Consider the following 14,415-nt stretch of genomic DNA (forward strand, 5'->3'; position numbering starts at 1 on the left):
TATTCCATTGCTCTCCAATATATCAAAACCTCGCTAAATTGTTGTAGATAGTATTAACTGTTCTTTCTTTCACAGTTGTCTAAACTCTTATATTTCAATCTCTTTCTCCATGGGTCTGTCAATTATGTCAGCTTCTGGACCTGGAGCTTTTACAAATTTGTAGTTAAAAACTTTCATTCTGTTCACCTATATTCTCGCACATTACTTAATAGTTAATTAACTAGGATTCCAGTTATAGTGTCTGAGATTCTATACTTTCAGTTGTATCATCTTTTAGACACTAATGAGCTTCTGTCACTTGTCCATTCACATTTAACCGTCCTCAGTCTAACGATTTTATGAATGTTCCCTGATTTTAGAAAACTTGCTGAATAATCCCAGATGTTATCGATGTAATTGTTGTTTGAGATACTGTTGCTAGTGGTTCATCAGTATCTCCTATCTGTGGCAGCATTTTATTCGCAGCTTATTCCAACGCTATCTCTCTTCCTTGTTCCAGTTTTTTTAGCAGTTGTTGCTCTTCATCTTGCCGTTCAGGTTTATTAGCGTCATTTAATTCTTCCTCGTGTTTTCTTTGTTTACACCATCTTCTTTTTAACGTTTAAATCTCTATCTAAAAGATGTCAGTATTCTTCATGGTGTTCTCTTTCTGTTAGTTGTTTTTAAGGCGGCAATTTAACAATAAAATTGACTATCGTTATACTACGTGCATTACAAGCTCACATTTCTTTTGTCCAGCTGAGCTTAAAACCCAGTCTCATTACAGTACTTCTAATCACTGTCACAAGCCATCTCGGCGTTTTTAACGTTGTATTTACTGTTAATTTCTTCAACAGCTTTTCACTTCCAAACATCTCACGTTCCAAAAATTCACATCTATTACTATTGTAGCACCATTAAGCAACCTTCCAGATTCTTCCTTTCCCACTAGAAACACACTTGATTCCTCCCTCAAGGTCACCACATCCGTCGCTTTATTTAAGTTTTCATCTGCTCTACAATTATTGTTACGAACATTTGCTACCCTACCTCTTGTTGCTGCATTCTGAAATACTTATCAATCTATAATCTGACAACAACAGTTCTTTTATTCTCCACAATCACCTTCCACTGTTACCATTTTATAAGACTTAGGTAAAACTTTGTTTTGACTCGCTAATCTTTTACTGTACCCCACGCAGTGTGACTGGCTGAATAATCTGAAAGGAATAGGTACCATAAACAAATGCTTGAGTTTGTTTGGATAAAAATAGCTGTGTATATGATGGTAGAATACTTGCTTTTTTAAATACTCATATATTGTTGTTGTATGTTGTATATTAACCGGGGAGCTAGAAACGACGGAGAGGCTCCGTCCCCGCCACAGCCGCTGTGGTCCACAAACCCACGACTACCGCAGTCCACTTCACCCCTCCGTCGCCCCACACCGAACCCAGGGTTATTGTGCGGTTCGACCCACGGTGGATCCCCCAGGGAACGCCAGACGAGTGTAACCCCTATGTTTGCATGGTAGAGTAATAGTGGTGTTCGCGTACATGGAAAACTTGTTTGCGCAGGAATCGCCGACATAGCGTAGCTGAGGCGGAATAAGGGGAACCAGCCCGCATTCGCCGAGGTAGATGGAAAACCGCCTAAAAACCATCCACAGACTGGCCGGCTCACCGGACCTCGACACAAGTCCTCCGGGCGAATTCGTGCTGGGGACCAGGCGCGCCTTTCCGCTCCGGAAAGCCGTGCGTTACACCGCTCGGCTAAACGGGCGGGCCTATATTGCTGTTGGGGAATCATTCTCAGTTAATTTTCACATCAGTAAACAACGCTGTCTGTTTCAGTTACCTTCTTCAGTCCCCATGAAATCCACTAGCCAAGTTAGGATTTGGCAAGGACGAATACAAGCAGGAGAAACTCTCATAGTGTGCGGGCGGACATTATCTTGCTGAAGCCCAAGGTGGGTTGCCATGAATGGCGCCAGAAAAGGGCGTAGAGTATCGTCTACGCAATTTTGTGCTGCAAGGGCCCTAGACCATCACTTTTGGTTGTCGGACCGTATGGTGACTGACAGTCAGGTTAATATCGCAATGCTGCCCGGGTCGAGCCTCCAAAGACATCCTCGCTAGTGATCGGGGCTCAGTCCGGAGCGGGACTCCTCACTGCAGACAACTGACTGAACTTCCAAACCGAATGCACCCGACACCACTCCAAACGGGCTTGTTACTGTACAGAGGTCAATGGTAGTCGGCACAAGCGGCGCCGAGAGATCTGCCCCCTTGCTGTGACCAGCCTATTACTGATCTTTGTGGTCACTGAAGCACAGCTCGATGATGATGAATTCGGGGCTCTGACTGCCTCCCTGACGACTGCTCGGTCCTCCGTTCTGTCGTCTGTCTTGGATGACAGCTTCCTTCTCGACGCTGTGTTCGGCCGTGGTTCACCCATTCCTGTCAACATTTCGAATAGTGGCACCGCTCCTATTCAAATGTCGAGCAAGCCGCCGATTTCTCCAGCCGTCTTCTTTGAGCCTAAATACATCTTGTCTCTCATCTACATCTACATCTACATGGCTACTCTGCAATTCACACTTAAGTGCCTGGCAGAGGGTTCATCGAACCATTTTCATACTATTTCTCTACCATTCCACTCTCGATTGGCGCGTGGGAAAAAGGAACACCTAAGTCTTTCCGTTCGAGCTCTGATTTCTCTTATTTTATTATTATGATTATTTCTCAGTACGTAGGTGGGTGTCAACAAAATATTTTCGCATTCCGAAGAGAAAGTTGGTGATTGAAATTTCGTAAACAGATCTCGCCGCAAAGAAAGCCGCCTTCGTTTCAGTGACTGCCACCCCAACTCGCGTATCATATCAGTGACACTCTCACCCCTATTGCGCGATAACAAGAAACGAGCTGCCCTTCTTTGCATTTTTTCGATGTCAATTGCGGACATTTGCTTCTACTGTTCACGCGCCTGTCTGCGAGGCATAGTTATTGTCCAACTAAGTCCACGGAATGAAATTCGCAAAAATTTTAGTGCAGTGGTATCGACATGTCCGCTGTTTACTGTCCTTGCCACCTGTGCAGTGAAATTGCGCTGCACCATCACACATTCATCCATCGGCAGCCAAAGTTTACAATTTTGCATTTTCTGTAGATACATGCCTAAATATCAGTTTGTGAACAGTTTGCATACCTCCTTCGTGATGCGTCGCTTTTCCTGTCTTAGAGTGTATTTCAAAATTATTGAATTTGTAAATGATATTATATAATGGTAAGACAGAGATTTAGGAACCAGGTTTTAAATTGTAAGACATTTCCTGGGGCAGATGTAGATTCTGACCACAATCTATTGGTTATGAACTGCAGATTGAAACTGAAGAAACTGCAAAAAGGTGGGAATTTAAGGAGATGGGACCTGGATAAACTGAAAGAACCAGAGGTTGTAGAGAGTTTCAGGGAGAGCATTAGGGAACAATTGACAGGAATGGGGAAAAGAAATACAGTAGAAGAAGAATGGGTAGCTCTGAGGGATGAAGTGGTGAAGGCAGCAGACGATCAAGTAGGTAAAAAGGCGCGGGCTAATAGAAATCCTTGGGTAACAGAAGAAATAGTGAATTTAATTGATGAAAGGAGAAAATATAAAAATGCAGTAAATGAAGCAGGCAAAAAGGAATACAAACGTCTCAAAAATGAAATCGACAGGAAGTGCAAAATGGCTAAGCAGGGATGGCTAGAGGACAAATGTAAGGATGTAGAGGCTTGTCTCACTAGGGGTAAGATAGATACTGCCTACAGGAAAATTAAAGAGACCTTTGGAGAGAAGAGAACCACTTGTATGAATATCAAGAGCTCAGATGGCAACCCAGTTCTAAGCAAAGAAGGGAAGGCAGAAAGGTGGAAGGAGTATATAGAGGGTTTATACAAGGGCGATGTACTTGAGGACAATATTATGGAAATGGAAGAGGATGTAGATGAAGACGAAATGGGAGATAAGATACTGCGTGAAGAGTTTGACAGAGCACTGAAAGACCTGAGTCGAAACAAGGCCCCGGGAGTAGACAACATTCCATTTGAACTACTGATGGCCTCGGGAGAGCCAGTCATGACAAAACTCTACCATCTGGTGAGCACGATGTATGAGACAGGCGAAATACCCTCAGACTTTAAGAAGAATATAATAATTCCAATCCCAAAGAAAGCAGGTGTTGACAGATGTGAAAATTACCGAACTATCAGTTTAATAAGTCACAGCTGCAAAATACTAACGCGAATTCTTTACAGACGAATGGAAAAACTGGTAGAAGCCGACCTCGGGGAAGATCAGTTTGGATTCCGTAGAAATGTTGGAACACGTGAGGCAATACTGACCTTACGACTTATCCTGGAAGAAAGATTAAGAAAAGGCAAACCTATGTTTCTAGCATTTGTAGACTTAGAGAAAGCTTTTGACAATGTTGACTGGAATACTCTCTTTCAAATTCTGAAGGTGGCAGGGGTAAAATACAGGGAGCGAAAGGCTATTTACAATTTGTACAGAAACCAGATGGCAGTTATAAGAGTCGAGGGGCATGAAAGGGAAGCAGTGGTTGGGAAAGGAGTGAGACAGGGTTGTAGCCTCTCCCCGATGTTATTCAATCTGTATATTGAGCAAGCAGTAAAGGAAACAAAAGAAAAATTTGGAGTAGGTATTAAAATTCATGGAGAAGAAGTAAAAACTTTGAGGTTCGCCGATGACATTGTAATTCTGTCAGAGACAGCAAAGGACTTGGAAGAGCAGTTGAACGGAATGGACAGTGTCTTGAAAGGAGGATATAAGATGAACATCAACAAAAGCAAAACGAGGATAATGGAATGTAGTCAAATTAAGTCGGGTGATGCTGAGGGAATTAGATTAGGAAATGAGACACTTAAAGTAGTAAAGGAGTTTTGCTATTTAGGGAGTAAAATAACCGATGATGGTCGAAGTAGAGAGGATATAAAATGTAGACTGGCAATGGCAAGGAAAGCGTTTCTCAAGAAGAGAAATTTGTTAACATCGAATATAGATTTAGGTGTCAGGAAGTCGTTTCTGAAAGTATTTGTATGGAGTGTAGCCATGTATGGAAGTGAGACATGGACGATAACTAGTTTGGACAAGAAGAGAATAGAAGCTTTCGAAATGTGGTGCTACAGAAGAATGCTGAAGATAAGGTGGGTAGATCACGTAACTAATGAGGAGGTATTGAACAGGATTGGGGAGAAGAGAAGTTTGTGGCACAACTTGACTAGAAGAAGGGATCGGTTGGTAGGACATGTTCTGAGGCATCGAGGGATCACAAATTTAGCATTGGAGGGCAGCGTGGAGGGTAAAAATCGTAGAGGGAGACCAAGAGATCAATACACTAAGCAGATTCAGAAGGATGTAGGTTGCAGTAGGTACTGGGAGATGAAGAGGCTTGCACAGGATAGAGTGGCATGGAGAGCTGCATCAAACCAGTCTCAGGACTGAAGACCACAACAACAACAATGATATTTCTTATAGTCATTACTGTTTATAGACGGCATTTGCTACTACCAGGCAGTTCGAAATGAGTTTCTGGTAAAGAAAAAGTTTTTCGTTGATTGTACTGATACGTTACCTACGCTTCCGACCGAACTAGTCACCATATTTTGAACTGTTACTATGAGGTACTTACAAATGCACCATTTAAATTATAAATTACTTTTAAACTCGGACTATGAAAGATAGTAAACTATTTCGTGAAACCATTCACATGCAGGTGATCAGTTAGGTGCTCACACATTTTAACCACTCAGCTTACGGGGAAACAAATATGGTTTCGACGAATACTAACATTAGGTCAATAACTCATACACATTGTAAGGGACTATAGAGTAAGTCTTCATACGACCTCGTCTGACAGTGGGGAAGAGGTCCGAAATAAATGCCTCCGACATCGGGGCTATTAGAGACCGAATCCAAGGTGTGGTGGAGAAGAATGAGGGAAGGGGTTGGCCACGGTGTCTTTTAAGGAACCACCACAAGAGAGCCTGCATTTTCGTACAAGTCGAGAAGTGTATACTTCTTCCGATGTACATCTCGTGTAAAAATAGAGAAGAGGTACTCGTACCCTTTAATCTCGCGAGCCTTCCGCAGTAAGGTGGAAAACACGAGAGCGGAGATTTCCGCAGTCGTGGTCGTCCTCAACAAAGCTTGTACTCTTATTTGACCGCCTCGTCGTGTTGTTCATCGAACCAACCGGTTATTTATGAAAACACTCACAAGTAAACCTACCCAAGGGATACACTTCGAGTTTTATCGGGTTTGAATATGTTGCAGTGTTCAAATGGTTCAAATGGCTCTGCACACTATGAGACTTAACTTCTGAGGTCATCAGTCCCCTAGAACTTAGAACTACTTAAACCTAACTAACCTAAGGACATCACACACATCCATGCCCGAGGCAGGACTCGAACCTGCGACCGTAGCGGTCGCGCAGTTCCAGACTGAAGCGCCTAGAACCGCTCGGCCACACCGGCCGGCTGTTGCAGTGTAGAGCAAAATAACAGACACGTATTTTTTTTATACGTGCCCGTACGGCCGTTAAGGAGGTGAAACACAGCCTGAAAAAATTGAGTTTAACACACTCTAAGTAAAAAAGAAGGCAAGGAGTTAGGTAAATGGGTCACAAATGGATATACATACAGGTGCCAACTAAAAATTGTAAACTTTGGCGGCTGATGGATGAATGTGTGAGGCTCCAGCACAATTTCACCGCGCAGCCGCGCGTTACCTCTTCATCATACCCGGTTGAACTTGCAATTAACGGTGTTATAAGTTTTGCTGTTAGTCAAACGTCGAAATAAAGAAACTAAATAGTGGGAGAGGGAGCGGACCAAACAGCGAGGTAATCAGCTCCATCGGATTAGGGAAGAATGGGAAGAAAGTTGGCTGTGCCCTCTCAAAGGAACCATCCCGGCATTTGCCTGAAACGATTTTAGGGGAATCACAGAAAACCTAAATAAGGATGGACGGACACGGGTTTCAGCCGTCGTCCTCCCTAATGCGATTCCAGTGTGCTAACCACTGCGCCACCTCGCTCGGTCATTTTAACGTACATTAAAAACCATAGAACTTTTTTTTTGTATCTGTTACCGTTTCAACGGTATTCATTCAAAAATATTAAACTCTGAAATTTCCTGCCAGACCGAGACTCGAACTCTGGGTCTTTGCCTTTCGCAGGCAAATGCTCTACCATCTGAGCTACCCAACCACTACTCACGCGCCTCCTCACAGCTTTACGTCTGCGAGTACCTCGTCTCCTACCTTCCAAACCTTACAGATGCTCTCTTGCGAACCTTACAGAAATAGCACTCCTGAAAGAAACGATATTGCGGAGACATGGCTTAGCTACAGCCCGAGTGATGTTTACAGAATGAGATTTTCACTCTGCAGCGGAGTGTGCGCTGATATGAAACTTCCTGGCAAATTAAAACAGTGTGCCGGACCGAGAGTCGAACTCGGGACCTTTGCCTTTCGCATGCAAGTGCTCTACCATCTGAGCTACCCAAGCACGACTCACGCCCTCTCCTCACAGCTGTACTTCTGCCAGTTCGAGTCTCGGTCCGGCACACAGTTTTAATCTGCCAGGAAGTTTCATATCAGCTCACACTCCGCTGCAGAGTGAAAATCTCATTCTGTAAACATCCCCCAGGCTGTGGCTAAGCCATGTCTCCGCAACATCCTTTCTTTCAGGAGTGCTATTTGTGTAAGGTTCGCAGGAGAGCTTCTGTGAAGTTTGAAAGGTAGGAGTCGAGGTACTGGCAGAAGTAAAGGTGTAAGGAGGCGCGTGAGTCGTGCTTGGGTAGTTCAGATGGTAGAGCACTTGCCCGCGAAAGGCAAAGGTCCCGAGTTCGACTCTCGGTCCGGCATACAGTTTTAATTTGCCAGGAAATTTCATATCAGCGCACACTCCGCTGCAGAGTGAAAATCTCATTCTGGATATTAAACTCTGTTTTTAAAGGGGGTGTTACACTCACTTAAGGGGCTGTCGGGCAGTTATAAAAAATACGCTCTGCGCTACAACATATTCAAAGCCGATCAAAATCGAAGAGTATCACTTTGGGAGGTTCACTTGTTAGCTTGAGCGTATTTCGATATTACATGACCTTCTAGATCAGTTTCGAAGGCCTTTCGACAATTTAGGAAGAAAGAATCTGCCTTTTGACCTGTGTGTGGTATATGCAAGATACCGCATATCAATAAAGTGAGCGGTGGTTTATACGAGTGGTTTTCTCTGAATCCGTGTCGTTCCTTCGAGAGAAGTAGAGGAGGGAACACTGTAGCTGCACAGTGCAATCGGGTGGGGGACTGAAAGGAAACTGCGAAGGAAGAGTTGTGAGCTGTGCAAAGTGTAGGTCATCCTCGCGATGCCACACTGCACCGCTAGCTGCGCTGTCGAGTGAAGACGTCGTGTCTGTTGTGGCAGCCGCAGCCGGTGCCGACAAGCCGCCGCCCGCGCCTCCACCGCCCCCGCCACCCGGCCCCCAGGGGCCGCTGTCGCGCTCCCAGTCGTCGGGGACGGCGGGGGCGGGCCTCGGCCGGAAGCTGCCGCCCGTGGCGCCCAGGGCCGGCAACAAGGACTTCCGCAAGTCGGCGCTCAACGTCGACCTGGAGGCGGCCGTGCGCCGCAAGCTGCGCTCCGGCTCCGACGGCGCCATCGCCGACGCGCCGGCCGCGCCTGCGGGGGCGGAGGCCCGCATCTCCGCCAGCAGCTCGGCGCCCAAGGTGCTGGTGACGGCGCCGGCAGCGCCCTCAACGCGTGACACTGGCCAGCGCCCAGCCGCCGCCTCCGCCTCTGCCTCAGAGAGCAGCAGCAGCAGCAGCAGCAGCAGCAGCGAGACAGAGTCCTCCGAGGAGGCGTCCAGCACAGAGTCAGAGTCTGAGCAGGTCTGTCTCTTTGTCTGCCACCGACTTCGTTTACTTCTTATAACATTACGACCAACAAAATTCCGTGGTATGCAGGTCACCTGTTTGTCTCCTATTTGGACTGATTTACTTTACACCCTTTGCTTAACTACTGCTCATACGAGCTAACATACAGTCCTTGTATCTCACGTTAACCAACACTATTACACGCAAAGACGTGCACGATTTCGAACCAGGGACGAACTGGGACAGTGAGTGACATCCTGTGGAGTCCAGCGCTTCTGTTTGTGGCGATCAGATCGGTGATGGCATGACTTTCGACGACCTGTTGAAAGCAATTATTGTCGAAACCCTATTGGAGACGATAACAGGACTGATTTGGGTAATCTTTGAAGGGAGGCTAAATGTTCGCCAGTATATTGGAAGAATGGTAAACCTTGTGTTACGCTTCATGGCCAGGGCACAAAATGGGTTCTTCTAGCAGGATACTACACGATTTCCACACTGAAGTTCACACCACTGCCTTTTTTGTACCCTCATTTGCTTCACAGGGACAAGAAAACAATTTTTTTTTCTTTTTTTCTTTTTTTTTGCTTCAGTATGATGACTCGTCTGATGCGGCCCACCACGAATTTCTCTTCTGTCTCAGTCTCTTCATCTAAAAAAAAAATCAAATGGCTCTGAGCACTATGGGACTTAACATCTGAGGTCATCAGTCCCCTAGACTTAGAACTACTTAAACCTTTTTTTTTCCAGCCTACGACGTCCACCCAACTCCACGACGTCTGGTCGTGATTTCACCGTAGTTTTGCCAAGTGCTGAAGACACTCACCCCAGCACTCCTCGAACACCCGACAAATCGTGCAGTTTCAAAATGGTTCAAATGGCTCTGAGCGCTATGGGACTTAACTTCTGAGGTCATCAGTCCCCTAGAAGTTAGAACTACTTAAACCTAACTAACCTAAGGACACCACACACATCCATGCCCGAGGCAGGATTCGAACCTGCGACCGTAGCAGCAGCGCGGTTCCGGACTTAAGCGCCTAGAACCGCTCGGCACAATGGCCGGCTTTCATCTCAAAGTAGTGTTGTTTTCCTGTGTAGTTTTTACCTTCTACGCTCCTTTTAGCAACATGGACATTCTTCCGTGATGTCTTAATAGATGTCCTACCATCCTGTGCGTTCTCCTTGTCATTGTTTTCCATATATCCCTTTTCTCACCGATTCTCTAGAGAACCTCCTCATTTCTTACCTTATCAGTCCACCTAATTTTCAACATTCTTTTGTAGCACCAAATCTAAAATGCTTCGATTCTCTTATTTTCCAGTTTTCTCACAGACCATGTTTCACTACCGTACAAGCTGCACTCCAAATGCATATTCTCAGACATTTCTTCCTCAAATTAAGGCCTATGTTTGATACCAGTAGACTTCTCTTGGCCAGGAATGCCTTTTTTGCCAGTGCTAGGCTGCTTTTTATGTCCTCCTTGCTCCGTCTGTCATTGGTTATTTCGCTGCCCAGCTACTAGAATTCCTTAACTTCATCTACTACGTAATCCTCAATTCTGATGTTAAATTTCTCGCTATTCTCATTTTAGTACTTATCATTACTTTCGGTTTTCTTCGATTTACTCTCAATCCATATTCTGCACCCATCAGACTGTTCGTTACATTCCACAGATACTGTAATTTTCCGTCACTTTCACTGAGGACAGTAATCTCATCACCGAATCATTGATATCCTCTCCCCTTGAATTTTAACTTCACTGTTGAACCTTTCTTTTATTTCCATCATTGCTTCTTCAATACATAGACTGAACAGTAGGGGCGAAAGGCTACAACCTTGTCTTGCACCCTATTTTATCCGAGCTCTTCGTTCTTGGTCCTTCACTCTTCCTGTTCCCTCTTGACTCATGTACGTATTGTGTATTACCCGTATTTCCTCACAGCTTACCTCTATTTCTCTCAGAATTTCGAACATTTTGCACCATTTGACACTGTTCAACTCTTTTTCCAGGTCTGCAAATCGTATGAACGTGTCATGATTTTCCTTTAGTCTTGCTTCTATTAGCAACGTCATAACTGCCTCTCTGATCCCTTTACCTTTCCTAAAGCCAAACTGTCATCTAACACACATCTTACTAATGCTCATAATGGACTTAAGTTCCAAACAGAATGAAAGTTTAACCATTTAATACTCACATTTGATGAACATCTCCATAAAGTTTTATATACAGGACGTTTCAAAATCTTTGTATCGAATCTCTAGGGACGTCAGATCACGTCTTGGGGAACACCTAGTATGAGAGACTAAATTTTTGCTGTTGCTTCCCGGCGACGACGAGTTTTCGTCCAACTAGCAGGTCTCCTGTGTTCTGCACGTTGCTTACGCCAGTGTGAGTGAAGTATTAAGAATGACTGTCGCTAATCAGAGAAAGAGAGTTTCGAAGCGAATCAAGAACTCTAATTTCGGTGAACGGATCCCCTTCCATATGGAGAGTTGACAGGATTATACACAACACACAAGGCTTACGCACGCCGCATTGTGCCACCGCCCTGGCGCCTCTCAGATGTAAAGCCACTGCAGTCGTGAAGTAATTATCACCTCTAGACATATTTTGTTGCAAAGACTTTAAAGCACGTCCGCAGCTCGTGGTCGTGCGGTAGCGTTCTCGCTTCCCACGCCCGGGTTCCCGGGTTCGATTCCCGGCGCGGTCAGGGATTTTCTCTGCCTCGTGATGACTGGGTGTTGTGTGATGTCCTTAGGTTAGTTAGGTTTAAGTAGTTCTAAGTTCTAGGGGACTGATGACCATAGATGTTAAGTCCCACAGTGCTCAGAGCCACTTTAAAGCACCCTCTACATCTGACCTGTGTATCGTGGTGTAATACTTTCCACATTCAACAGTGTAAAATGGCTAAAACTCACTGCAACAAGTAGAATGTATGTAAAAGCCATAAATTACCTAAAAGTTTGACAAGCTAAACTATAAGTGAAAATTTAGAAGAAAAAATGAGCAATGGGATAAATGAATGTTTTTAGATCTTACACGCAGAGCTTTTTACTTCATCCCAATGTTTTTGTTTTAACACGCGTTACGCCCTCGCCATCAGCAGATCGATAACAGGACATTCACACTGGTAGTTGGAAAACGCAGGCGTGGTAAGCTTTGACGAGCTGCATAGTATCTACATTTTTTTATATCCCGTAGTCTTTGAACTAATGATGGCGATGGCGAAATGTTTCAAATGGAAATTTGTAAAACAAAATAACTATGATCTTACAATAATTCTGTGTTTAAGCCATAGGTACGATACTGTATTATTATAGATTAACAACCAACTTAAAATAACCCATGATGTTATGAAACATGTATACATGAAGGGGAAATAAATTGATACTGTCTTGCCTAGTGCAACGTTTGAATACTAGTTGTTTCTCTGCGAGTGTACAACTCAAATGACCGACAGTATCCCTAATACACTCTAAGACAGAGAAAGGCGCACCACCGAGGAATCACACGAAAGGGACAGAAATTGGTAGATGTGGCGAGAATTTCAGAAAAACTGGATGTTTTATTCAAGAGAAAGAGCTTCATAAATTGAGTTTTGGGGCTCAATTTCAAGAGGAGACTCATCACTGAAAGTAATTCTACTCGAGTCAGTGAGACCCTAAGCCCCAATAGCCAGAGAATGCGTACCTGGAGGCACCCCAGATAGCCCTGAGACACCATCCTGACTGTCACGCGGCATTCAGCTCGACATCCAGATGTGACGGTCTGGTGTGCCATTTTTTTACATAGCGGGACCCCTTTGGTTGTCATCCGCGGCACCTTAAAAGCACAGCGCTACGTCGATGATATTCTACGCACTGTTTTGTTGCTTGTCATGGCAGGCCATCCTCGGCTTGTATTTCAGCAAGATAATGCCCACCCGCACACGGTGAGAGTTTCTACTACTTGTCTTCGTGCTTGCCAAAACCTACCTTGACGAGCAAAGTCGCGAGACCTCTCCGCAACTGAGAAAGTTCGGAGCATTATAGGCAGGGCCCTCCAACCGGCTTGGGATTTTGACGATTTGATGAGCCAATTGAACAGAATTGGACATTATATCTCTCAGGAGGACATCCAACAACTATATCTGAAACGTCCCCTTTGAAAAATTATACAAGATTGTGCTTAAACTGACACACAATATTTTTTAGCGTAACGCAATCTGACTTTCAATAATCCCTACAAAAGAATGGCCCTATACCTTTCACAAATCACTTACCTCACAAAAATCTTCGTTACTCGAATTACTGCAATACAGCGAGTGCCACTACTGCCAGCTAAATGAAAGATTCAAACTACGGAAGGCACTAACTACAGATAGGCATAGTTAGCAAATGAAAGATTTTGATAGAGAACAAACAATGTATTTACCTCAATAGTGTTCAAAGGTCATAATGTATATAGCAGTTCATGACGTCCAGTCTTACAAATTTCAAAACTCCGCCATCTCTCTCCCCACATCCACCACTGCTGGCGGCTCACCTCCAACTGCGCAACGCAACGCGCTGTTAACATCCAGCTGCCCAACACTACAATGGCAGACAACAATGCAAACGAGCCACAGACTGCACACAGCACAGCCAGTGATTTTCATACAGAGCGCTACGTAACGCTGCCAATAAGAAAACATAAGCAGCCTACTTACATAGCCCTCATGCTCCCCACAAAAAATTTTACAAATTGTTTTGGGCAGTGGCCAATAATGATTTGATAAAATTTTTCATAATTACAATAACAAAGATATCAAATGCACACACTTATTGATACAATGTTGGTCAAAAGCTAAAATTTTCTCACAGTCCATAAAGTCAGTCCTGATCATTCATCACAGTAAAATTGCAGTGTTTTTCTCAAAGTCTGAGCAGTAAAAGAAAATGCACACGGAAGTAGTGGATTTCCATGCAGTCTTGAAGAAGTAGTGTTGTCCTTCCAACGGAAAGACAGTGCTGACCCTCGACATGCAGACAGGTAATGGGCCACAACAGAGCAAACCCACAGCAGAGTCATTCGAAGTTTTGAAGAATATTGGTAGGTAGGTCATCACAGAGTAGACCCACTGTAGTCCTGGTAGAGATTACGGTATTGGTGGGCCACCAAAGGTGCAGACCCACTGCAGTCCTTGTAGAAATAATGGTATTGATGGATCATCAAAGGTGTAGACACACTGTAGTCCTTGTGGAGATGGCCAGCAGCCATCTGCTGCGACTGTGCAGGTGCACAATTACCATCGACGAGTCTTGCGGACAATATAGCAAGTCCATAACAACCACTTGTGCACTCACAAAGTTTTTGGAATTGTCCTTAGAACCAGCAATGCTGTTATCCAGTCCCTTGCTGAATTATTAACACACGTGCAAACACTAACAGTCCCTACTTCTCACATATTGTCCATATACTATGACCAACAGAAACGTGTGCAGTGAAATGGAACTTACAAATTAATAATATGATGAACTGGTGTCAAT

The 14,415-nt window shown here is 44.4% G+C and overlaps 1 protein-coding gene across 4 annotated transcripts in view; it reads left to right on the forward strand.

The window, feature by feature from the left end:
- Positions 1–8,797: 8,797 nt before the first annotated feature.
- Positions 8,798–14,415, forward strand: part of LOC126188884 (FH1/FH2 domain-containing protein 3) — a 637,930-nt gene continuing 632,312 nt past the window's right edge. For 3 of the 4 annotated variants that reach the window (XM_049930556.1, XM_049930557.1, XM_049930558.1), the window contains exon 1: positions 8,798–8,922. The gene's annotated coding sequence lies outside the window, so the exon portion shown is untranslated. The remainder of the gene's footprint in view (positions 8,923–14,415) is intronic. The other variant, XM_049930555.1, reaches the window with a different exon arrangement.

This window comes from Schistocerca cancellata, chromosome 5, assembly GCF_023864275.1.
Source record: "Schistocerca cancellata isolate TAMUIC-IGC-003103 chromosome 5, iqSchCanc2.1, whole genome shotgun sequence".
Lineage (NCBI taxonomy): Eukaryota > Metazoa > Arthropoda > Insecta > Orthoptera > Acrididae > Schistocerca > Schistocerca cancellata.